A 27832-nucleotide genomic window follows, 5' to 3' on the forward strand; every position below is an offset into this window, starting at 1 on the left:
AGACCTTTTTAATTTATTTTATTCAGTTGCTTTTTTATTGCTGTGAACCTCATTCCTCAATGTGCGATTTCTATATTTAGCTGCTTGTTGTCCAAATATTCCAGCTATTATTTTCACTACAGAATGCTTCAAAATGCACCCAAAAAGAGAAAGAGGAAAGAATGCAGTTGCCCTTACAAGTAGTATTTGACATTTGAATGTCAGTTTGTTTTAAAGAAACATAAAATGGCATTTTGTGTTCTTGTGAAGTGTTACCATAAAATTGTATGGTAATGAAAATGGCAGCTTGTCTAAATGACACATTTTGCCTTAATTTTTCTGCTCACTATAGATTATTGCAAAGGAGATCATGTATAAAATTTACATGTGTTAGATTGTTACACAAAGTAATATCTCATAAAATCAAACATGTTCTCAACTGCGCTGTTAGTTTTGAGGACTTAAAAGAGGTGAAAATGGTGGCAAGATCTGAGTTTTTGATAAAAGACAGGCCTGATTGGGAATGAAATAAACTGTTAATTTTAAACTGTTACATTATATCACGTGTACATATGTTGCAGTTGATATAGAGTGGATATGGAACAACCATAACAAATTCTCTTACAGTTTATGTTATCACTAATTTGGTGTATACACATACATACAGACAGAGGAACCTTGTTCATTCAGATACAGGGGGTATTTTATATTGGATATTTTAGGCTCCGTTACGGATCACTGCCATCTCACCTCTGTCTGCGTGGGTTCGAGTCTCTGGTTCGGCCAATGTGGGTATGTGAGATTGCTTGCCAGTAGCTTCTCAAGGGTCGGTGGTTCTTTCCGGGGATTTCCCGGGTTCTTCCTCCACCATTAATACTAGCCACCATGTACAGCCTGTCGTGTGCTGAAAAATGGCGTTCAAAAAAAAAGAGAAAGAGGGATAGTTTAGGGTTTGATTTCAGAATAGAATGCAATGTTAATTATTGACTCATTAGCAGCTGTAGCAGTCTTATAAATATGACTGCAGTTTATTACTTTACCATAATGCATTTATCTGCAAGATGTCAGTTTGTGTTCATTCTACTTTTTACATTATTATGGCAACACCATTAAGCAAATGTAGACGACTAGAGATACCAGCCAGTATATACAAGATTTTCTAGCACAAAGATGAACCAAAACCTAACATTCAAGATATATACAAGCATAATATACAAAGAATCCTGGCAAATCAATCCACCAAAGAATCCACAAAGGTCACAAATTTCTTGAGGAAATTTACATACTGTGTACATACACAGTGTGATGTCTTCAGTTTGTTAATTCTTTAAACAACTGCTCCGGTGGCCTAGTGGTTAGAGATTCCGCCTCAGATGCAGGAGGTCATGGGTTCAATCCTCGGCTGAGCCATACCAAAGACTTGCAAAAACGGTACTAACATCTGCCTCGCTTGGTGCTCAACATTAAGAGGTTAGTGTTAGGACTGGTCAGCCTGGTGTCAGGATAATGTGACTAGGTGGGACATCATGTTACATGTCTGTGGCATGATGCTTCAGTACTAGACATCACTATTAACTGCCACACTGTAGACATCGTAGTGATATGACTGAAAAATTGTTAAAGCTACATTAAAAACCCAAATCATGCACACACAATTCTTTCAACTTATAGTTATGCATATGTACCAGTGCATTATGTAAAAAAGTAAAATAAACACAAACTCAGTAGATGTATTCATTAATTTATTTCAACTATTATTGATTTTAAATACATACACAACTCGCAAATACATGTATATATACAGTAAATGGACAAGAAATGATGACATTGTAAAGTAAAACATATTCACTGGGAATGAAGTTGTCCAGATTAACATATATGTATATTGTAATATAGGATTCTTAATTTTTCATTTCAGCAAGCAATCACACATCTTTTAAGAGTTAGAATTTCTTAAAGTTAAGAGAGGGAATGTCCAAAGTTTCTGATTTTCATTGTTACTTTTCCCTCAGATCACCATTATTTTCAAGACTGCAGCTTTATTAATAGATTGTAAAAAGTAAAGTTGCTGGTAGATATTTATATAAGTATATATTTTCAGAAGAAATATTCCAACAGTCTCAACTGACTTTCATACCAAATGATAAATTTTGGTCAAGCCTCCATTCTCAAGAGCTACACATGTTCATCATAAAAAAGGAAAATTGATGATTGGCCAAATAATTGGAGGGTGTCTAGGTCATTACCCCAACTAGAGCTCAACCAATCAACTGTTGCCTCAACATTCGTTGCTTCATAAATAGATTACAATGGCATACAGAATGTGAAAGTTAGTGGGCATCAGCTGAGTCACCTAAAATATTCATTTGGCAACATTTTTCTTGTGAAAAGTTTTCACATTCTTACAGAAATAAAGGTTCAGTCTTGAAAATACCTGGTGATCTGGGGCAACTGTAACAATTTGCCTGACCAGATGTAAACATGTTGACATTCTGTCTCTTAACAATTCATAGTTCTGACTCGTAAAGCTATGTTAGCTTGTTGAAAGGGACACTTCATCCACATCAAAATGATGCCTAAAATACAGAAAAGTGTTAATGCAAATACCGTTTATGAAATTGAGGGCTAGACGTAAATCTACAACATAATATGTTCATAATATTTACCTGTTTTACTGGCAAGCTGACATTGGGTATACCTGTATAAGAAAAGAAAATTGAATTCGTGTAAACTGCAAGATGTTTCAGACTGAAAACAAATTGGCAGATTAGAGATATGTTGATCATCGACACTTGTTCACAATAGAAAATGCACTCGGGTTTGTTCTCAATATACAAATCTGCGTGTACTTGTACCAGAGAGAGTACATAGTTTAGTTTTACTCAGCCCAGTCAGTTTTTACACTGTCAGTATGAGAGGATGAATGGTGTCCATGTAAATACACAAAGGATATATTGAGGCATTGGGTTATGTGGAAGACTTCCTTTTTATGTTTATAAACAAATGTGAGACGGAAGGAAAACTTCATACCAAAATATTACCATACGTAAAATATAAGCTACCCAGCCTTTTCTTCTTGATATATTTCAAGTGATCTACAGAATTTTATTAGCTTTTACATGTATTGTTATTTTCTATTTTAACACTTAAGGAAAGAAAGGAAATATAATGCACTTTACATTGTTTAAATACTCATGTATATACAGGTAGTCCTCGAGATATGTAAGTTGCGAAATACATTGCAGATATTTAAATGATCGGTAAATATATGCATAGACTGTTATTCCACCTTTGAGCTGATAGCATCCAGAGTATATAGTTCTGTATCTCTTCTCATGTACATGTGTAAATCATTTTTATTGGAATATTTCAAAATTCTTAAAGTTTTTTATTGAGTTTTATTAAAGGTATTCTTCACAATGTCCAGTAAATAATTTAGAGATTATTGAAATAAACAAGTCCTGCTGTCTCAAAGTCACAGATACTTAGGTCAGAGATCATTAACACATTTTTATGTGAGCTGCAATTATGCGTTCAACTTGAATCAGGATGACTGATGAGATTTTAAGGTCCACTAATACATGTACTGGACAGTGATGTTCCCCTGGGATGTCTTCCATATCTGTTGTGGTCTGTTTAGCATACTAGTTGTGGAATATGATTTAATTCTTCAGTATCCTCCCTAGTATTGATTCCAGTCTGCTCATTAGGGACTCACAAAGGAGTGATTCCATTGTTTTTCAGTTTATTAGGCATCTTCTCTGCTTGATGGGCTTTGAACACATCACATATTGCCACTGCTTGCTAATTGCATTGATAAAGGGGCACTTGGGCATGCCTTTAATTCACATGTGGAATGGTGACATCATCCAGAAATGATTTGGCTCTAAAGGCAATGTCATGACTGGCAGAAAGTACTGATGGTGCAGTAGTAAAAGATCATACACATGTGCTTTAATACCCAACTGTCTTCGTATTGTCAGCTGCATTAGCTCCCATTTTTATTGAGGACTCAAGATGAAAACAGTATAAGTGGTTGATCTTGACAGTTTTGGGATTTGTGCTCATACATATGGTAGAATTGTTTTAACTTGTCAAGCAACTGCAATTAGTTCTCAGCATAGAATTGTTCTTTTGTGTTTTTTATTTTGGGTGTTTGTGGAGGTTAATTCGTGAAATTAAATGCTTACAAATATTCAAATTTTGACTTTGACAGGGAAATCCGTAAATTTAAATACCCATGAAAATGTTTATTTTTTCCTTTTCTCTTCACAAAATCACAAAAACTGAGACCCACAAAATTAAATGAAACCACAGTGTCTGAATAATATCTTTCAATTTTGATCAGACTTGTTATAAACAATTGTTAGGACATATTTGTGTCTGCAGTGGATTTCCTATCAACAAAGTAGTTTCCTTAACCATCCGATCTTAAACATTTTTGAATTTTGGAATGGCTGAGTCATTTCTAATTGAAGTTGGTAATGTTGCATAGGACTTGTTCTATCAAAATTTGTTTAGGATGGCTCCACCACAATGGTATGGTTTCATGGCAACCATATGGAAATGCTTTTTACAGCTTCATCAGAACAGCTTAGCCAAGTTTGATCAAACTTCATCAGAATACTTCTTAGGTTATGCTCTTATCAGATTTGTGATTATGGTGGCTACCCTATTGGTAATGTAGCTTCCATAGCATCTTGTGTAGAAAAGGTTTTTTTTAACCTTTTCTCCAGAATATGTGTGCCAGTTTTAATTCAACTTGGTAGGAACAGTTCATAGGACCTATTCTACCAGTTTTTGTCTAAGATGGCTTCCTAGCAACAGTGTGACATCCATAGTAACTGGATGGAAAACCTATTTTCAACTTTTTCTCCAGAATTGTCATGCACTGACTCAAACAGATTTATATTTAGGATGGCTCCCAAAACATTGTATGTAGCAACCATTTAGAAAACCCGTTTTCAGCTTCTCCAGAAGTTAGTTTTAATCAAACGATTCTTTGAACATAACTCAGAACTGTCTACTTATGCAGTCCGTGCATAGTTTCTGTGTATTTTGACCCCAAGTTACGCATCTATACATTTGCATACCAAACTACACATTTATATTAGAGTAATCTGGGATTACCCGGGTTTTCAAACCATAAAATGCAGAGCCTAATTTCAACAGTTTCTGGTTAACCTTAGCTTCTGGATTCTCAGTTCATTTCAGTCAGAACTTCTGTCCTTGCTTCTTCCAAACATATTGGTATTTTGAACATCCTTGATGTTATGGATAACTGCCTGCCAAAAAACCCAGTGAAGTAGGCTATTCAAACATTCAAAAAGGGATGAGTGGCTGTTTAAAGGAATCAAAACTCAGATCATCTTACATTCATTGCATGACATGCAATACAGATTTCTCCACAGGAGTTTGACTACACACAATTATTCTAAAGTACACATTTGGGTTCATAAAACTACACTTGTGGAAATTGAGGGGTAAATGGATCTGGTTAGAATATATACTTTGGATATGATGTGGTAATCTTGAGTTCAGAGTGACTACCAGTACAATTACATCCATGTGTGAAACCTACACAAGCTGAAAATTATATAATATTCATATTTCTGTTTTTTTGAGCAGATATAAGACAATAATTCATGAGTGCAGTGGAAACCATGGCAATGCAAAATGTTTCCATTTCTTGAGTAAAAAATTTACTTATATCTACTAAAAGATGTAGATTTTCCCTCTATTATATACTTTTATGGCAAAAAGCCTAAATTTGCATGGATTGGTGGCTGCTTTAACCCTTTACCTCATAGAGCAAAGTTACCCAATGCAGTGCGCTATAAATAGAACACTTGTTACTTATTCGACTCCATACACATAGACCTGCCTGTTAACTGTTAAGCAATGTATTGTATTTTACGTTTAACAGCAATTTTAAGCATTTTAAAATTTTGGTACACATCTATTATGTATGGAAAAAATCAAGAGTAAAGTCTGATTGTTATAGCTGTGTAATTTTTTTTCAAGGTAGAAATTTTTGTGTGCTTTAAAATCTTGAGATAACTCGTTCACCGTTAAGTCAGTGAAGCCGTGTGACCAACTGTAGCTGCCATTTCTCATACTCGGAAATTTACAAGTCTTTTGTCTGTGCCTTTGTCACTTAGTCATCTGAATTTGATAATTTATAAAAACTAATTGCTGCCTACATCAATATCAGAGCCTTTACCTACGTTATTGAATTTTCATAGTTGTGATTCTAATCATGAAAACTTTGTAAGTGCTGAGTGAAATCTGTGACCTTCATTTTGGAGAGTGGATAATATGACCCAGTTACTTTAAATAGCAGATTTTGACCAGAGCATAAACAGTGACCGCATGATCTGACGTAATGGTCAATTGCAGAAATGAATGTAGTATCTAATAGGGGGTTTTCCCCGAAGTTGGTGCTATGAAAACCCGCTTAAAATATATGATGTTTACAGCAGGCGTCTAAAGGCACTTCCATGCGAATGGTGTAGAGGCATCAAAAGGCGCTTCCATGCAAATGGAATAGAGGCGTCAACAGGTGCTTGCATGAGGCAAAGGCTTAATACATCAATGGAAAGTTCAGAAATTTTGCAATAATTTTAGAACAGTGACTACTTACAAATTTAAATTGCACAAATAATGCTTTAAATTGTGTATTTTGTCATATTAATGCATGTTTTCATGTGGAAATGAAAAGATTTTATTTTCATTAACATGTTTCTTGTCTGGATTAATACTGTGAAGATTGCTGGGATGGGGGTACTACAGCAATGTGACAATGCTCCAACAGGTTTCAAAGAGTAAACATCAATAAACAATAGATTTGAATGATTTTGAGTTTACTTGTCTGAATTTTAGGTGCAATTTTTGTTTATTTTTGCATTCAGATATGAAATTTTGTTTGTTGGCAGGCATGCAGTCTATTTCAGTAATAGATGCTGCACCATGATTTTGATTGTCACTTAATTTCGATTTGCAGTCAACACAAATCAAAGTCTGATTTCTCCATCATTTTTTAGACAAGCTTATGATTGTGACAACAGTTGAAACAGCTACTTGCACATTTTTATTATGTAGTCAAGAGTTTTTCTTAAAAAAATGTACATAAAATGTACCGTTTGTTGTTTAGTGTAACAGGTACAGTACTGTATAGTGACACAGAATATTAAAAAGTGACAGGTCATGTAAGTTCAGTCGCTGACAATTTGTTTAATTAATGTGGAAAACTACTTATACAAGAAATTAAATACTTGAAAGCCTGTTTATTTGTTGTTTGAGGTTAATTTTGATGCATTTTTGACATTGCCTTTCCACTGATTCATTGCCTTTTCACTGATTCATTGTCTTTTCACTGATTCATTGCCTTTTCACTGATTCATTGCCTTTTCACTGATTCATTGCCTTTTCACTGATTACATGTATTCTGGAGTCAACCATATTGACACATTTTAAGATCTGTTCATTCTGATGAAAGAGGAAGAGATAAGGAAAAGGAAGGAAGAAAAAAAATAGGCCTAAATATGAAAACACAAGTCTGAAGAAAATGCATAAGGACGTATAATTCGTAAATGGACAAAGAAAGAAGTTTCAGAAATTACATCTCCCCATATAATATATATATATATATATATATATATATATATATATATATATATATATATATATATATATATATATATATATATATATATATACATAATAAACTAACATAAGTCTGCTCTATTTTCAGACTGCCTTATTATCTGATTTGATAATCATAGAATGAAGATATTTCACATCATATTCATATAGAAGGTGCCAGTGTATCATCTAATCAAAATAGAAACATAATTAAACAGCATGTGAGATACCACCAGTTTCAACTAAATACATTTAGCTGGAAATTATCCTGATATAATAGTCTTTCAACCCAAGCCACCTGCATTATTACTACTGTATTTGCCTTTTTGGCCAATATACATCAGGTGAGTGATACCTTTGTCTTGATTGTTTTGGACTAAACTTTTGGGACGCTTGGGGGTGTGAGTGTTTTATGAACACATGCCTTTTTAGGTAATATTTTCCAAACTTTGTGTGCACTGACAGATCAATGTCCGTGCTTTTTACTTGCTGTTACACTCTTTAAATTAGTCTAGACATTTATTTGCTGATACTATTGCAGTACTGATCTTTAAATCACAGAAATTTAAATTTTTTCCAGATATAATGAGATGATTCAATCTAAAACCAAATTTATGTGGTTAATAGTAAATAGAATTATACAACTACATGCACATATTACAAATGAGTGTGGTGTGAAAATTTCTGTTGCAGATGTGCTGAATTTGAAAACTTGAAAATGTTTATGTGCCAAAATATAAAGATAACCTATATTCAGATACAGCACTGTTTATATAGGACTTGTATGGCTCATTATAATTGAATAGGGTACCATTCTCAAATGTGGGGAAACACTGATTACGTTACTTAATACTTCGCAATCATTCAGTGGCTGCAATGTCAGTGTTGAATTTTTGTTTTTTAGCCATACTGGTCATTAAACAGAGATGAGATGGTCTATTTTCCATCATCCATCCATCCATCTGTTAGTACAGGTTTATTATCATTACTCCCCCTAAACTACTTTGACGTTTGCCATAAAACTTTACATACACGTTCTTCACATGGTCTAGTTTGTCCGAAATGAAATTGGTGCTGCTCAAACATTTCATGGATTTTATTTTTTTAAATATTAGAATGACCTATAAGGTTAATAAACTCTTACATTTTCATTTAATTATAATGCCTGGACTCATAATTCATTTTCATTCAGTTCCTCTTTCAGTTGACAATACCCTGCGGCCCCGGAGTGGTTGAGTGGTCTAAAGCGCTCACTGTTCCGGATCACTGCCATCTCACCTCTGTCTGCGTGGGTTCAAGTCTAGGATTCGGCCAATGTGGGTATGTGAGAAAGCTTGCTTCTCGTGGGTCAGTGGTTCTTCCCAGGGTTTTCCTGGGTTCTTCCTCCACCATTAATACTGGCCGCCATGCATAGCCTATCGTGTGCTGAAAAAATGGCGTTAAACCCCACAACGAGAACAAGAACAAGGACAATACCCTGACTTGTATTCCATTTTCATTCAGTTGACAATACCCTGACTTGTATTCCATTTTCATTTAAATGGCAATACCCTGACTTCAATGTTCCCGCTAAGCTGCACACGCGCAGCTTGTTTGATGTCTCAGCACAGCTAAATGTATTCTGTGCGCAGAGATATTTCTTTTGATTTCTCGTGAACAGTTTCTTCTATTTGATTACAGTTGTTCGTTGTTCAAAATATTTTCAGTCTTGACATGGTTGTTACACCCTGCCTGAGGATACAATTTCCGTAAAAAAATTAGCTCAGTAGGTTTTGCAGTCTGCTCAGTGGCCTTTGCTCGGCGCTCACTAGTGTACATGCCTTAGAGGGAACGTTGCCATTTTTATTTAAATGACAATACCCTGACTTGTATTCAGTTTTCATTTAAATGACAAGACCCTGACTTGTATTCCATTTTCATTTAAATGACAAGACCCTGACTTGTATTCCATTTTCATTTAAATGACAAGAGCCTGACTTGTATTCCATTTTCATTCAGTTGACCATACCCTGGCTCATATTCCATTTTGATTTAATTGACAAATCTTCTGAATGTATTTCATTTTCATTTAAATGACAATACCCAGACTTTAATTAAATGACAATCATTTTTGATATAACTTGATTTGTGACCAAAAACAATATGCATCAGTGTTTACATAAATAACGCATCATTGCACAGAATTACCCAATGCGCAAAATAGGCCGACATGGTGGTATGTTATAATGATTCATATATATAATGTAAGTGCTTCAAGTGCTGTGGCAGAACTGACTCAGGTAGATGAACAAATCAATTTCAGAACATTTTCTAATCAATTTTCTTTTTTTTTCTTCTTCATTTTTTGGTTGTTATGGGGATGGTTGGCTGACCACAAACATATTTTTGGGGAGAGGTTGCCTTAGTCCCCTTGAGGTACTATTGTTTAATTTTGCAGGGTTTTTATCATTGATTCAGCTTCTATATAGCTTCTATAGTTACTCTTTTCCCAGAAGGCCAGAATTATCACACCCAGCATAAGACTAATGATAAGGCAGCTTTTACTTCTTGGACCACACTTCAGAAACATTTATCTCTAAATAATGCTGTGAAGAAACCAGTTTTGATGGTTTTAAATGATTGGCCTTAATTCAGTCAAGAAGTACTTGTAATGTTTACTGGGTCATTTAGTGCACAGAATAGTTTTATTTTTGCAAATGTTAAATTTGATGTCTACAGAATATGGATTAGTACCTTTCTACCAGTATCTCTCCAGTCTGAACCCCCTACTGTTCATAATTAGAAATTTTTGTATAATGATTACCATATATACCTGCATATATGTTGGATTCAAATGCAACTCCTTAGACTTGAATCTTCTGTTGCATAATCCAGGAGCAGATATGAGTCTAAGCATTTTCTTCGGGATAATTAGTATAACAAACAGTATAGATTCTGACATGCAAGTGCATTATGCAGTGGGAGCTCAGGGTCTGTGTTGTATTCAGTTAAACCCAGCTTACATGTGAATATATACGATAGAGGTGTTCTGATTATGTTTTTAAGTGTGTATTGGTTATGTGAGGTTTGTCACGACATCATTTTGTCCCCGGATGACAGGTTTTGCCTTATAGAGTTATCTGTTCATACTACACTGTGAAAGCATGCTGATACTCGTACACATCAAGATACACCTATGGGCAAACACAAACAGATAGGTACTTTGGGGAGGACTCTTGCTGTTTTTTTTGTATTTAATGCTATACTCCTATATTTGAATGACCGTTGTTATGGATTAAAATATATATACTCTATGTCCAAGGAAGTATGTATTAATGATAATTAGGTAATAAATCTCACTGATGTTACTCCATAGTGAACATGTTTGAACCCCAGCCAAGTCACACCAAGGATTTTAAAAAATGGTACTAGCAGCTGCCTCACTTGGTGCAGAAGTGAGTGTTAGGACTGATTGGCCTGGTGTCAGAATAATGTTACTGGGTGGGACATCATGCTAAATGTCTGTGACATGATGCCCCAGTACTTAACATCACTATAAACTGCCACACTACAGACATTGTAGCGATATAACTAAAATTGTTAAAGCTACATTAAAAATCTAAAAATTGCACACACTACATAGTGAAGAAAAAAAACATTCCTATTATTAGACTTTTCTAGCACAATGAAAATTGGACATATTTACTGTATGTACTCTTATAAGGCAGTCATGCTGTAAATTTACAGACCCAGATCTGTCATCACATAATGTAATCAGTAGAATAAACAACATAGACCCTGATCTGCTAGTACAGTATGCTTTAGTAAATCAGGATCATTGTTTGCAGTTTGACTCAACTTATAATAAGTTTTATATATACAGTAGGCATTATCAGATTCAGTTTGAAAGTAATTTTTACTGAGGCTTGGTGGTAAATCTGGTTCTTAATCAGCTTATTATTAACATTTAACTTTACTGACCACAAGGCAAGTAATCGTACTGTATTGTTCTGTCAACTGGCCACAAGGCAAGTAATCGTACTTTATTGTTCTGTCAACTGGCCACAAGGCAAGTAATCGTACTGTATTGTTCTATCAACTGGCCATAAGGCAAGTAATTGTACTGTATTGTTCTGTCAACTGGCCATAAGGCAAGTAATCATACTGTATTGTTGTCAACTGGCCATAAGGCAAGTAATCGTACTGTATTGTTCTGTCAACTGGCCATAAGGCAAGTAATCGTACTGTATTGTTCTGTCAACTGGCCATAAGGCAAGTAATCATACTGTATTGTTCTGTCAACTGGCCACAAGGCAAGTAATCGTACTTTATTGTTCTGTCAACTGGCCACAAGGCAAGTAATCGTACTGTATTGTTCTGTCAACTGGCCATAAGGCAAGTAATTGTACTGTATTGTTCTGTCAACTGGCCATAAGGCAAGTAATCATACTGTATTGTTGTCAACTGGCCATAAGGCAAGTAATCGTACTGTATTGTTCTGTCAACTGGCCATAAGGCAAGTAATCGTACTGTATTGTTCTGTCAACTGGCCATAAGGCAAGTAATCATACTGTATTGTTCTGTCAACTGGCCACAAGGCAAGTAATCGTACTGTATTGTTCTGTCAACTGGCCATAAGGCAAGTAATCTTACTGTAGTGAGTGAATGTCACCAGCGTGCAGCAATTATCCATCTTTTAAGTGCTAATTTTAACTAATTTTTAAAACAAAATAGCCACTGAACAAGTTTGAATCTAAAACAAATTGGCAAAAAAAAGGAGCTGGGCATGGAGACCTAACTACCAGACAGAATTTGGCCAAATTTGAAATAGAGCATCCTAGCCTCAATGCCTTTCAGGTTGTGGATAGAATAATAAGTTATCATGATAGTACATTTAAAGGCTGGAGGATGATAAATTGGAAGGTTGGATGATCATTTCTGAAGTCTGTCAGCCAGTTATTCAAAATATGATAATCTTTTTTATTTTGGTACCCCACCACCACTTCATAATCATTAATGTGTGTCCCAGATTGTTACACGGGGGGAGTGATTGTCCCTCCGTATTTGGTTTTCGTTATCTAGGGGTTGACCACCCTCGATGTTATTGCCCGGTTCAAGTAAATAGAAATATAAGTGGTGAAACTTATAGGTGGAATAGATAGAAATCTGAGCAGGTATATAGAACAAACCAACACAAGCCCCCGTACTTGTAAACAAACAATTTAATCAGTTACATACAAACACTGTGAAAATTCATTACATCAGGAATGTACTCTGCTTTTAGAAATTTAACTTTCACCGAAATACAAAGAAAACGCAAATAGATTTAAATAAAATAGCCGATCTATTTACTGATAGATTTAGTTCATCATAGGATCGAGTGAACAATCGAAGTCAACGTCTTGTACGATTTTATAACCTGCTCATCCTAAGTCTGTTTTTGCTTCCTCTGTCACTGTTCAGACCCTTGGATCTCAGGATGATACTTTCTACCATCCGTCTCAGGACACTCTCAGAATAAGTCTTAAGAAATTAATACGTCACAGGATTATACGTCTCACTGCACTCTTCTCTATGCTTCTCCGTATAGGTCTCAGAATAACATCACCTCATACGTCCCATACGTCTCTGTAGCTATTTTCTCCCTTTTAGATAAATATAAATAGAGACAACCTAAATTTCCTGTTATTTATGAAACGGTTAATTCTTCATTATTCTCTCTCATTATCAGATTTCACTATCAGTGCTAAACAGACGCTAAGGCTATCAATCGACTCCACATGTCCTATAAAGACCCTAGTTAGTCAAATGGCTAATTCGTTATGCCTTGACCTTACACATTAACACATACGCGAGGCCTGGGGTTCTGAGCCAGCCTCAATTTACACAGCAAATAAATAGGATACATCACATCAATCAATTACTAGATCATTTCCATCAATTCACTTATTCTTAATCATACGTGAAATCTTCTAAATTCAGCGAATTCACACGGATTCTTGTAATCATATTAACTAATATAATGCATTAAATTCTTAGAACATAATCCTTATGCAAACAAGACGACAAATTCAAACAATTCGTCAAACTTAACTAAAGAAGATTAATGTACAACTTCCTATGCATAAACTCAACACATTTATACTTCATAAAGCAAATTATTACATGAATGTAGAAAAAAGATTCATGCAGATACAAATAAATAACTTCAGCAAAGCATTATATATGGCATCAACAAATTACATGGAATTGTCACACTACCTTTGCTTTCAACGTTCCTCCCTCTAATCGGTAAATTAGTTCGTCGGTTCCTTTTGACAATCGTTCCCTTTTTGGACAACAGTTCTCTTTTAACGAGAATTTCTTGCAAATTTCTGGAGTCGTAACCTTTTTGGGGTTTCCACTTGTAGGAAAAGCTTAGACTGATTAAAATTTGATGCGGGCGATATTAAAACCTATGAAATTTTGTGTTGGAACACGCCCTCTCAGAATCAAATATCTCTGCCGCCTTTTTCCAGAGGCGCCAAAGTCAGGGTCAGCTTGACCTGGTAGTTTGAGTAACAGAGTTTCTGCGTTCTCTCAATTGTGACAACTTTACCATGAAAATGAAGTTTTCCTTGTCCTAAATTGTCCGTGTGGCTGCTGTATAAACAAATGTTTAATTAGGAACGAAATTCTCCCTTTAAAGGACATTACTGTACATGGTAGTATGGTGGTATGATATGCGCCTGTCTCAATAAATCTAATTAATGGTTGTCTGGTCTCAGCTAATGTATTCTTGTTAGATCGACATAAAATTTGCCACTTCACACAAATGATAAATTGTATGAAAGCTTTTTTTGTGGTTTTTAAGAAAATGATATGTGACCTTAATATGCAATAGACTGCTGTAATATTAGTTAGCCTTTAGTTATTTAATTACTTACTGTGAACTGTTGACTGATAAATGCCAAATCCAGAGTATATTTATACAGTATCTGTAAGTTCCACTCATTCTCTTAAATGGATATGTTTTGAGATAAGAAAGGATAGAAAGACATTAGAGAGAGAAAAAGGTTTTCAAACAATAGTATTACTGAAAATAAAAGAATGCATAATAAGTGATACTAGTATCTTAAAAAATTGATTTAATTCATTATGTGTTTGTGTGTGTGATTTGGATTTTTAACGTAGCTTTAACAATTTTTCAGTCATATTGCTACAGTGCCTGCATTATGGCAGTTTATAGCGATGTATAGCACTGGGGCATGATGCCGCAGACATGTAGCATGATGTCCCCAACTCAGTCACATTATCTTGACACCTGATGTCGCCAGTCCTAACATTAACCTCTTAATGCTGAGCGCCAAGCAAGGCAGCTGTTAGTGCCATTTTTATAAGTCTGGTATGACTCAGTCAGGGTTCGAACCTGTGACCTCCCACATCTGAGGCTGATGCGCTAACCATTAAGCCACCAGAGCAGTTGATTAAATTTATATTCAAATCAATTCTTCATTCAGGTGAGACTGTGGCCAAAAAAATTTAATCTTCATGAAATCATGTCTCATTTTATCCATACATGTTTAATTCAAATGAAAAATATGACAGCAAAATATTAGCATCTTGTCAATCAAGTCTCCTGGTACACACACGTTTGTCAGGTAAATAATCCTAAGTTTTTTATTAAACAAGTCCAGCTTTCTCAAAGCCATGGATAATTAGATCTGATCTTTCACACATTTTCACACCAGCCACAATTCTCCATTCAGCATGAATTAGCTTGATGGATGAGATTTCAGATTCCACTAATACAGTACACTGATCTTCAACAGTGATATCTTCATTTTTCTTGATGGTTTTTATGACCTGTTTTGCATACCAGTTGTGGGAAGAGTGATTTTAATTCTTATTTATAGTATTTTGTATTGTAAAGTCTAGTTGCTGAAGTTGGTTCATACATGAGCCAGACTCAGATGAAGGAATAATTCCATTATATTCTGTAAAGCCTTTGGCCTCACATGCATATATATCATGTTACTCTGTCATTGGTGGAAACAGGTGCTCTTCAAAGAAAAGTTAACTTTTTTATCAGTCACATGATGTGTCACCTGAAGTATCCTATATAAACAAGCCACCCACACAAGGTATCTCATAGTTATTCGGTGTTGTAGCGGAGCAGTAAGTTCAATAATAAGTGCGTATTTGGTATTGAGGTGGTGGTGTAGCCAGCTTAGGATGTGGTCCAAACTATACGTGTTATTTGTCATAGTTTCTTTTTGTTTATTTGTAATGGCTATTGAAGAGGACGAAGTCCTCTCAATTACTGACCATGAAACTGACTTGGAATTTTCAGGTTTTGGGCCTGAGGTTCCTCAAAAGAGAGGGGAGTTAAGAAGCCACAAAAACAAAAAGTAAAGAGAAAAAAGTCTGATGTGGCTAAAATTCAGAAAGTGGCAACACCAAGCCTGTTATGGCAACCAAAAAAGCAAAAAATGTTGGATAGTGAAGGACGTCCAATCTCATAGACATAAATAACCTGTCTGAAACAGATTTTGAAGAAAAAATTGGGCCTGAATGAAATGCAGCCTGTTATGGCAGATGATAATGAAATTGATGCCATTTTTGATGAATGCTTACCTGAATTACATGTAGAAGTTGAAAATGAAGGGCCATATAGCGATGTTGATGTTACCACAGGAGAGAGCGATACAAGCAGACCTACTCAAGCAAATTTCTTTGAGTGGAAAAATAAATGGGGCATTGTTTGATGTTTTACAGCCTGATTACAACTGTATTTCTACTAGCAATGCTAATAATAAGTGGCAGTTACCCAAACTGAAAACTCTCCAAAAGGAGAGCCAATACCTAAATCCTTAACAGGGCTGATTAATAGGGCATGTACATCTTTATGTGCGGGGCCCCGAGTGGCCGAGTGGTCTAAAGTGCTCACCGTTCCGGATCACTGCCATCTCACCTCTGTCTGCGTGGGTTCGAGTCCAAGGCTTGGCTTGCGTGGGTACGTGGGAAAGCCTGCCAGTAGCTTCTCGTGGGTCGGTGGTTCTTCCCTGAGTTTTCCAGGGTTCTTCCTCCACCATTTATACTGGCCGCCATGTATAGCCTATCTTGTGCTGAAAAATGGCGTTAAACCCAACAACAACAACAACAACATTTCTTTATGTGCAACAGATGATATTGTACAGAACTACAAGATCCCAGAAGACTGTGATAAGTTGGGCCCCCCACTTGTCAATCAAGAAATTAGGAATGACCTTAACAAGAGTTCACTCTTATGACAAAACATTTAGGGATATACAAAAGCTTGTTGCTGGAGGAATTATGCCAGTTGACCAATTAGCAGTATTACTAAAGTCTCAGATTACCACTAATGAAGAAGCAAAGATCCTAATTTTAGATGTCATTACCCTTATGGGTCAGGTGCAATATCATATCTCCCACAGAAGGAGGTATATGATTTGACCACATTTATAAATGAAATATTCCAGTCTTTGTAATATGCATACCCCCATAACAGCAATGCTTTTTGGGGATGATGTGGCTGAGGAAATTAAATGATGTGACACTTTGTTTGCAAAAGAAAATTTTGCCCAGATCTACAAAGGTTTTAATAGAGGCCATGGTGCTAGAGGCAGTGGACCCATATGAGGTCCAGATTTCAATCAGAGGGCAAGATTTAGAGCTCGACCTTATAGTGCTCAAAATGCATAGCCCAGAGTGGCTGAATGGTCTAAAGTGCTCACCGTTCCAGATCACTGCTATCTCACCTCTGTCTGTGTGGGTTCGAGTCCAAGGCTCAGCTAGTGTAGGTATGTGGGAAAGCCTGCCAGTAGCTTCTCGTGGGTCGGTGGTTCTTCTCTGGGTTTTCCAAGGGTTCTTCCTCCACCAGTTATACTGGTCGCCATGTATAGCCTATCTTGCGCTGAAAAATGGCGTTAAACCCTAGAACAACAACAACAACATCAAAATACATACAGGTATCAATAGCAAAATTCCAGTAGAGGACGGTGTCCTTCCTATAATAGCCCCCAAATGAGGCCACAAATTAAAATCTATAGAGGTAAGTTCTGTGGGGAAACACTGTTTTGCTACTGTATATAGAATAATTTTACTAGTGATCCATGGATATTGCAAACAGTTTTGGGGTACAAAATAGAGTTTCATTCCATGCCTTTCCAGACCTTTTTTCCACAGAAATTCCTTTTTCTGATGAGCAGAGAACCAATATATCCAATCAAATCACTGAACTTTGTACACAAAGGAGCTGTAGTTCCATCCACATGTGAGAGTAATCAATTTCTTTTGAACATTTTACTAATGAAAAATTTCAGCCAGTTTTTAACCTGAAACAGTTGAATAAATTTGTTCATTATGAACATTTTAATTAGAAACATTTCATCCAGAAAAATAACTTCTTTACTTATGTTTATCTAAAGGATGCTTATTTTAGAATTCCAATACATATAGATCATCACAAGTTTCTAAAGTTTATTTGGAACGGTCAACTTTTTCATTTTGTATGTTTATCTTTTGGGCTTTCCTCTGCTCCAAGAGTTTTCACAAAGATCCTAAAACCATTTATGCATGGTTCAGACAGCAGTGCTTTAAGTGTTCCTCTTTATTGATGACTCATTGAATTTGGATGGTGATAGTTACATTTGCTTGCAAAACACACGGACTATAATTGAGACATTAAAATCTCTTGGTTTCACTATGAATCTTGAAAAGTCCTTGCTTACTCCATCCATCTTTTTTTATTTTGTGTTTAAGGTTTTTCTTACTGAGGAGAAAGTGGAAAAGATCTGTGTTTTTGCCAAGAAACTCATTGATAGAAAGTATGTTAGAGTACGAGAGTTGGCATCATTTATTGGTATGCTTATTAATGCCTTTTATGCAATCCTGGAAGCCCCAATGCACTACAGGTATTTCGAACATGATAAAATAAAAGGCCTTTGTAAAAACAAAATTTTTGATGATACAGTACTGTTATGTCCACCAAGAACATAAATAGTGGTATCTAAATGTTGCAGACAGGACTGGAAAATCTATCAGACAAGACAAGATTGCTTTTACTAACTGATGCGTCACTTTCAGGGTGGGGAGCTTATGATCTTGATTCAAACAGATCAATCTCTGGTAGGTGGAAAAAGAGTGAGACCATTTTTTCCATAAATTACCTAGAGTTGTTAGCAATTTCTTACAAGCTTTTAATTCAGATTACAAAAATGTCCATGTTGAGATTCAGTCTGACAACATGTGTGCTATCTTGTATATTAATAATATGGGTGGAATGGCATCAATTCTATTGGATCAACTAGCTAGACAGATTTGGGAATGGTGATTGGAAAGAAAAATATTCATATCTGCAGTCCATATAGCTGGCAAATATAATATACATGCAGATTTTCTGTCCAGGAACTTTTCTGACTCCACTAAATGGACGCTAAAAAAATAAATTTTTCAAAGATTGTGTGCACAGACTTTTGTTCCAGACATAGATTTTTTTGTATCCAGATTAAACTGTCGGTTAAAGAAGTTCATCTCATGGTTTCCAGAACCAGGTGCTTTTAAAATTGATGCATTTTCTTTCTCCTGGCAGGATTTAATCCAATACATTTTGCCCCCTTTTAATCTTGTTGGGAAAATATTGAATAAAATTATTGCTGGTAATGTTAGTAAAGCACTCTTAAATGTTCCACATCGGACATCACAATCCTGGTTTCCTTTACTCTTGTCATGTTTAATTTCTCTTCCAATTAGACTTCAGGGCACAAAAATATACTGACTCTTCCACACAATGGTCCAACTCATCCTCTAGGGAAGACACTATCTTTAATCACATTGACTGTATCAGGAGATTGCTCCAACACCAAGGACTTCCAACAAAAGCTGTGGACATCATTAACAATTTATGGAGACCAGGAACAACTAAACAGTATAATTTGGCATGGAAAAAATGGAAGTTTTGGTGTACGATCAGGGAAATTAATTCCTTTTGTGGCTCTGAGATAACAGTTATTTCATTCTTAGATTCTTTGGTAACTGAAGGTGAGTCTTATACTTTGAGAATGTTTGATAATGCATGGTGTCTCAACCCTTTGTTGATTAATAGATACACCAAAACCAAGATATGTTGACATTTGGGATGTAAACCTAGTCTTAACATACCTGTGTACCCTTTTTCCTTTGGAAACTATATCTTTAAAGGTCACCTGCCACCTATATTGTACAAACGTGTGATATTATTATAGTTATAAACAAAACGCATTGGTTATGTATGCATACCATACAAATTTTTAATTAGACTTAAAACTCTGCTTTATAAAATGAAAAAATTATTCTGCAATCTCCGTAAACAATCGGTAGTTTCCGCGTACCAAAACCAGACATGACGTACATTTATCCCTTCTATTCAACCTAGCCATTCAAGTGCTTAATTTCCCCATGCAAATGTCTCTGTGATATAGTGCACGATTGTGCTTTTGTACAGCAAATATGGTGCACTGTGTTGCATACGGATGTAACCAGAAGTATCATTTATGCTGGATTATAGTGAATTTGGCCCAGAGACATTTTGGCCCAACTAAAAATACAATTCGGCCAAACTTAACAATAGTTTGTACGTTCTTTTTCTTCAACAAAAAAAGTAGATGCTATGTAAGATAGGTTTTAGGGGAAAAAAACTAAATTTAAACAAACTATTTTGATATTCTTTGAAAGAAAATAATCATACTTCGTAATGTACGTATTTATGAGAGAAAACAAAACTGACATATCTTGCTTGTTCTAATTAAAATATTTATATACATTTAGTTTCTATGCTAACAATTATATGCATCTGCACAACGACATTCTCAGTGTAAGTCTTTTGGTCAAATTATCAATAATCATTTATAAAACAAAAATACACAACAGATAATATTCTACATAATACGTATAAATGTTTCTAAGGGTAGTGTACATGAGATATTATAACAAATATACTTAATTTTAGGCTTCACATGGTAACACAGCTGCATACAATACATATTAGATTACACATGAGAGAGAGAGAGAATAATGTTGAGCATTTTGTCAGTATTTCGTTGTTGCAATATGAAGCTCTTACCAGTTAATTTTATTGTTTGTTTTTATTTTTCAAGTTGTCTTAGTGTTTGCGTGCGTAAATTGAAAGCTTGTCATTACTGGTCAATATTGTCAATCATATTTGCTCCATTATTCCGTACAAATTAGAAAGGAAATGATTTTGTGTTTAATTTGTGCCCCCCCCCCCCACTCACGGTACAAAATAAATTGATAAACATACACTTGTTTGAAAATAAAATGAAAGAAATTAACCTTGCATTGTTATCATATATTCCTTCTTTTTTCATCATGCAAAAATTATTTTTTAAAAATATGTGTCCATGAACTCCATATATGTAGCCGATGCCGGCTTGCGTATGCATCTTTAGAGTGTATTGCTTATGTCAAATACAAAATTGCAAATGAGACAAAAGTTCACCCGATTGCTTGAAGGCACCTGCCATTTACACATGATAAGTTACTTATTGCAAACTGGCCCAGATTGTATTGTATCCAGGTTAACTATAAGTTGGTATCTCGCAAATAAAAAAATAAATCATTATTTTAAAATTCATTCAGTGTGAGTGCAAATGATAATCTTTTTGCTAGCATGGGTTGCAAAAGTATTATTAAAGCAAGTTATTATTGTGTATAATATTTGCCCTGCAAACATCAATTATGATTACATATGGCAAACAAATAGAAGCCCGGGTGATAAACACAACTGGCATGGAGCGATAAACTTATTGTTTAAACTTACCGACAGGATATCAGATACATTAGTTATTTTATTACAATGCAAACCAACCCTGGAAACTTGACTTTGGTATCTTTTTAGTGTGCCAATTTTTTCTTCAGAAGTCGGCCGACAAAAGGAAGTCAAGTTTGGTTCCTTTGGATTCTTTAAGTGTGCCGATTTCTTTCATCTTTTTTTTTTATAAAGTCTGCCGACACAGGGAAGCCAGTATTGATTCTTTTTATCTGTATTAACAGGAATTTTCAAACAAAATTGAAACAATGGAACAGTTTTGAAAGCAACACAATCTAGTGCGTTGTACATGCATACCGATATAAGGCTGAACAGTAAATTAGTTTTCATTAGTTTCATCTAAAATATTTCCTATCCATAGTTTATAGTTTTATTTTTTGACTTCAAGAAGCATGTACTTCATCTTGTAGGGATAAATGTACGTCATTTCCGGTTGTGTCCTCTATCGTTGGGAAATCGTAACTAAGGAGAAGTAACAGCATTGTATACTTCTATTTCGAGTAATTAAATTATTATTTCTTCTTTACACTTGAAAATTTTTTTGGGTTTTTTTGTGCTAGTATAACTATTTTTAATCATGTAATTCAAATCTGTTATAAATAGGAAAATGTTGAAGTATGGCCGGTGACCTTTAAGGTTATTACCAATAAGCTGGTTGCTCTTATTGCCTTATCTACAGCGCCAAGAGCAAAAACTCTGAAGTCTTTGAATTTACATAACATGACTTGTATGGCAGATAAAATAGTATTCAGTTTTTCGGATTTGTTGAAAACTTCAAGACAAGGTTAAAATTTCCAGTTGGAACTACTACATTATAAGGATGACAAGCTTTGTGCTATGCATACTTTGTTGCATTATCTTGACGGGACTAAAAATCTTTGGAAATCTATTCAGGTTCTGGTATCTTATTGTTCCTATAGAGCCGTGAGATCTAGTACTATTGCAAGATGGTTAAAAATGGTTTAGAACAATCAGGAATTGATACATCTAAATTCAGAGCTCATTCTTACAGAACTACTGCAGCATCACATGCTTTCAGACAAGGTCGTTCCTTGCACAATATATTGCAAACAGCAGACTGGACATCAGTAAAGGCTAACAGTAAGGGTTTTGCTGAAGCAGTTATTAATAGCATTTAAATATAATTTTTTTGTTTAATTATGATTTACTGGTTAACATGTGTTCCCTTTTTCCTATTGATGTTTTTAGCAGATGTTTTGTTGTCAGTCTTTAAAAATGCTATGATATGATACATGTGAGGGCGAAGGCTTTATGGAAAATAATGAACCCCTCATCCAAGCATTTGTGAAGGATGAGGAGCATTATTGGAATAAAGCCTGAGACTAAGCATGTATACACCCACCCACCCATCCTTTGTTGCAAGTTGAGGTTTTACTACAATGGGGTTTTCCCTCCCTGTCTTATATAGACAAACTATGAGATACCTTGTGCGGGTGTCTTGTTTATATAGGATACTCCAGGTGACACATAATGTGACTGATAAAAAGGTTTTCCTTTCTTTGAAGCGCGCCTGTTTCTGCCAGTGACAGAGTAAGATGCTATGCATACATGCTCAGCCTCCAGCTTTACTCCAATAATGCCCCTCATCCTTTACAAATGCTTGGATGAGGGGTTTATTGTATTTCAGTTTAATTAGCATCTTCACACTTTGATGGGCTCAGAACCAGAGATTGACACTGGCTGCTAATTGACCTATCGCCAGTTGTCAATCATTTTGCTCGATTGACCAATCAGTGAGCGCTATTATACACACCTCCAGACACTGTGTACGTCCGCCATTTTCCTCCAACAAGCTGATTCTGTCGATATCGACTCAGCTATTGTATATATTTACAAATTTCACAACGGTTCGGAGAAGTCGCCACACTTCGCCTGGAGAAATCGCCCCAAGGATCACATATAGTAATTCTGAGATATAGCCACATGGTTAAGGCTTTATTTATTGTTGTTTTTCTTCAACTTAATAACTTATTAAATTTATACAATTTGCAATTTTTCAACTTTTCCATTTGATCAACTCCGTTTCTGTACTTAATGAAAAATATGTGTTATCTGTTTTGCTCTGCTCTTCAAATCATTAGATGCATTTTAATAATATTTGTAGAGAAAGTGTTATCAATATTTTTTATTAGATTTACATCTAAAAATGAAACATGCGTACTAGATGCAGTATAAGTAAATTTAATCGTCGATTAAAAATGATTTAGGCGATGGCGATCAGTAATTTTTTTCAGTTCTTCAGTTGAATGGTTCCAGATCATAAAAATGTCATCTAAAAATCTGAACCAAAGAGATGGATTAAACTTTTCATTTTGAATAAAAAATCCTTTTCTAATTCACCCATGAAAGGGTAGAGTATATAGGAGCCATATTAATACCCATTGTCTGTATGTAATTCGTATTATTAAATTGAAAATAATTATTTTCCAAGATTAAGTTTTTATTATTTTACAAATATCTTCGCTAGATAGTGTGCTATTATTAGGTTTGTTATCAAGAAAATATTTGCATGCTTCGATACCATCTGCATGCGGAATGTTGGTATGTAGTGATGTTACATCTAATGATACCAGGATTGAAATTATCAGACAGATGTGGAATAGACTTTGACTTTTTAATGAAAGTAGTTGTATCTTTAATGTATGAAGGAAGTGATTTCATTAAAGGTTGTAAAACACTATCAATAAATTTGGATAGGTTTTCAGTATATGAATTACAACCTGATATAATGGGTCATCCTGGAAAATTTAAAGGTAAATTATGGTCAGGATTTGTACGAGTTTTGGGTAATATGTAGAATTGAGGTGTACGTTATGTTAAGAGGGAAATTATCAAATTCCTCATATACGGAATTATTATTTTTGAGGTGTACTTATGTTAAGAGGTAAAGTATCAAATTCCTCACAAACAGAATTATTATTTTTAGCGATCTCATTAATGCATGTTGAAATTTTTTATTTAATTTCTAATTGACGTTCAACTTCTTTAATATAATCATCTTGATTCACGATAATAATAGTGTTTGACTTATCATCCTTTTTATCACTATACTGTCGTCAATCATTAGATTATATACAGACTTAATTTCGTCCTTATAAATATTAGTATGATGTTGCTTTAATTTAGTTAATATCTCTTTTCTGATCGCGTATATATAAAAATATAAATGTGAATCACGTAAAAGATGACTTATTTCTGTTATAAAAAGGTTATTTGGGTGACAAGTTTTGGAAACCAATTGGGGCGACTTCTCCAACCACTCTGGGGCGACTTCTTCAGATACGTGGGGGCGAGTTCTCCACATACCGACGTAACTCAGAGAAGTGCAAGCGATGGATAAATGCTCTCGCTTTCTGTCTCTTTCTCAATGTTGTTTCATATGGCAAATATTGCTCACCAATATCGTCTGGTATATCTTTTAATGTTATCACGCCTGCCATTTTCACAGAATTTTTGTCGGAGGTTAAGACATTGTCAAGTCACGTGTTCGGTAGGCGGAGCGATCAACCTTCTGGCGTAAGGTCAATTACATGAAGCTGCTGGTCATGTGTTTGGTTCACAAGTTGGATGATAACTTGATCCAAACTGACAGGGATCTTAGCTGAATTTTACCACTGTTAAGCCCCTGTGTTAGCACCTTGGTTGTCCTAAAGTAATGATAGGTGCAACTTTATTATTTGCATTGTTCTTAGTAAGACTTCATACTCATGCTTTAATGACCAGTTACTTAATGTTGTTTGCTTGGAGGGCTAACTTTGAATGTAAATTAGGTATCTTGACAGGTGTTAGATTTGTACACATGCTGGTGGTAGTATCATTTTAACCAGTGGTTCCCAAAGCCCAGGTCACAGCCAGAAAAGGTTGGGAACCACTGAAGTGACAACCATTTGTTGTCTTCATAGTTGTCTTCTTTTTATATTCTTTATTTTTTGGCCTTTGTGTGTTTGTTTGGGTTGTTTTAAATACCTGCATATATGTGAACTTTGACAGGCAGACTCCTGATTTTAAGTACCCAAGGAAATTTCATCCAAGTGGTCAAGTTTGTTTTTATTTAGTCACCTGATTGGTTAAGTCCTGATTTAGGGATTACCAGTATTTCTTTTAATTAGAAAATGTTCTATCTAGAATATTGTCAGTTGTGTTAATTGAAAATCCATACTTTCTACCAAAAGTTTGTTTTCTGTTTGTTTTGATCAAGCTAAGAATTTGCCTCAGAAAAATGGGGAAGCTGCCAAATATGGTGGAGAACTTCATCACAAACTAAAGTATGCACATCAGAACGAGAACTACATCAAAAGCCTTATGATACCTTTATTGAATTATTTGCACATGCTCTGTAAAAGAAAGTTTTCACAGTAAGTTGAAAAAAAGAAACTTGGAAATGTTTTGGCCAAGAATAAATCTTAGTTCATCTTAATAAATCTCTGTAATAAATGCTTTAATGGTTTGTGACTTGCACATGATCTAATTGGCAAACAATATACATATATATATGCGGTGGTCGCTACTGTTGCGTTTCCATTATGTTACATGGATCACGGAACAAGTCCCGGTTAGCTCTCTGTATATGTGTGTGTGTGTGTGTGTGTGTGTATGTATATATATATATATATATATATATATATATATATATATATATATATATATATATATATATATATATATATATATATATATATATGTACTGTAGTATTTTTGAGAAATTTAAAAAAATCATTGATGGAAAGGACCCTACAATGCCCTAACTGATCTTGTAATTTACTTACAGCTGGTGTTAGAGGGATCCCAGAACAAGTCTCAGAAAACAGCCTTTCACACACTAAAATTTAGCATTTTAATGGCATTGACTTTTATATTTCTGTAAGAATTGATTGAATTTGTTTCTGGGCCTGTAAAACTATATAGTACTTGCCTGACTGAACAAGAGGACTTTTCTTAGATTCTGAGAGTAGTGTGAGAGGATGGAGGATGATAAATATAAAATTAGTGCTGAGAGAAGTTATGATTGGTATAATATTGGTTGTAAGCTGTATGGCCACCATTACTGAGAATTGAAAACCCTTTCACATATAAGTTTTGTTTTTTTAAAGAAAAAAACCTGAAGATAATTTCTCATAAATTTAGCACCCTATCAAACATAGTCAGTGTTATTATCTGGAAAACCTTTTAACAACTTTTTATGTACAGTTTGACTGAATTAGACAGAAGGCATCAAACACAGATTCCTTGGAAAAATGCTCTTGCTAATTTCTGTTGCTAATCAGTTGGAGCCAGGTGATTAATATCAGGTTCATTTGGGTCTCTTGTCTATCTCTAGTTACTCATCTAGAATTAACTGGAGGTTAATTTAATGTTAATTTTAGAGATCTTAAGAAATTGGGACACTGTACAGTAAGAGAGCCAGGTCCATGTTGCTCTAAAATCAGATTATTTTTTTATACAGTGCATTCGTGTTTCTTCTTTTGGACTACATATGCACATTTTGGGGAAATACAACTGATAGTAATATTAAAACAATCCACAAAATTTAAAAAATGGCAGCAAGAATTATCCTGAATTTATCTTTTTATGCACCATCCATAAATCTATTCTCAAAATTGAAATGGCTGAAATTTGAATGCAGATTAGATTATCAAAATTCCATATTAATGTTCAGTAAAGAATGAACTTTTGTCCACAATATTTTAATGATATGTTTCATTGTAAGTTGGAAGAACAGTATCATAGTCCTAAATTGAGATCAGTTACAAATTATAATTGCAAACACCATTTTTAAAAACAAGTACTTTTCAGAAAACATCATTTGCTTACTCCAGTGCTGTTCTATAAAATGAACTCCTCCAAGCACTTAAGAAACAAATCAAAATGTGTTCAAAACAAAACCATTACTATTGTGCTAGACAGTTTGTAAATATAGAAATATATGCACTCCAATTTATTCTGTTAATGCACTTCATATACACTTTGTTCTTATATACTTCATGTATTTAAACATGCTTTTAAATGATTCACCTGTACCACATATTGATATGATTCTCAATACACAGCCTGCGATACAATACATATATGAACTTTATGGGCTTTTCAAGGTAGGCGGTGCCTTTTATGTATTTTATGTAGTGGTTGTATTTCCATTATGTAGATTACAGATAGAGATATAGTTATCATATATTTGTACGCAATTCTCAGTGACAAGAAAACAAAAAATACTTTCAAACAGACAACTCGTTGGCTGTCAGTGAGTTTTATTCAGCGTTTTAGACCTTTTAATGGTGACTCCATTTAACTCGCTTTATCAACCAGACCCTTTGTTTTGCACAACATGAATCCTTTAAAAACGTCTTATTACCAGTTTCATGTCTCAATTAAACTTGGAAGACA

General features: G+C 34.8%; 1 protein-coding gene and 1 pseudogene across 1 annotated transcript in view; both read left to right on the plus strand.

Annotated features, from left to right (window-relative positions):
- Positions 1-27832, plus strand: part of LOC149787563 (F-box/LRR-repeat protein 5-like) — a 147873-nt gene that overhangs the window by 49015 nt on the left and 71026 nt on the right. The gene's annotated exons all lie outside the window — the stretch shown is intronic.
- Positions 15759-17244, plus strand: LOC149787564 (uncharacterized; annotated as a pseudogene).

The sequence above is a fragment of the Sinohyriopsis cumingii genome, chromosome 11, assembly GCF_028554795.1.
Source record: "Sinohyriopsis cumingii isolate HCF-2022 chromosome 11, ASM2855479v2, whole genome shotgun sequence".
NCBI lineage: Eukaryota > Metazoa > Mollusca > Bivalvia > Unionida > Unionidae > Sinohyriopsis > Sinohyriopsis cumingii.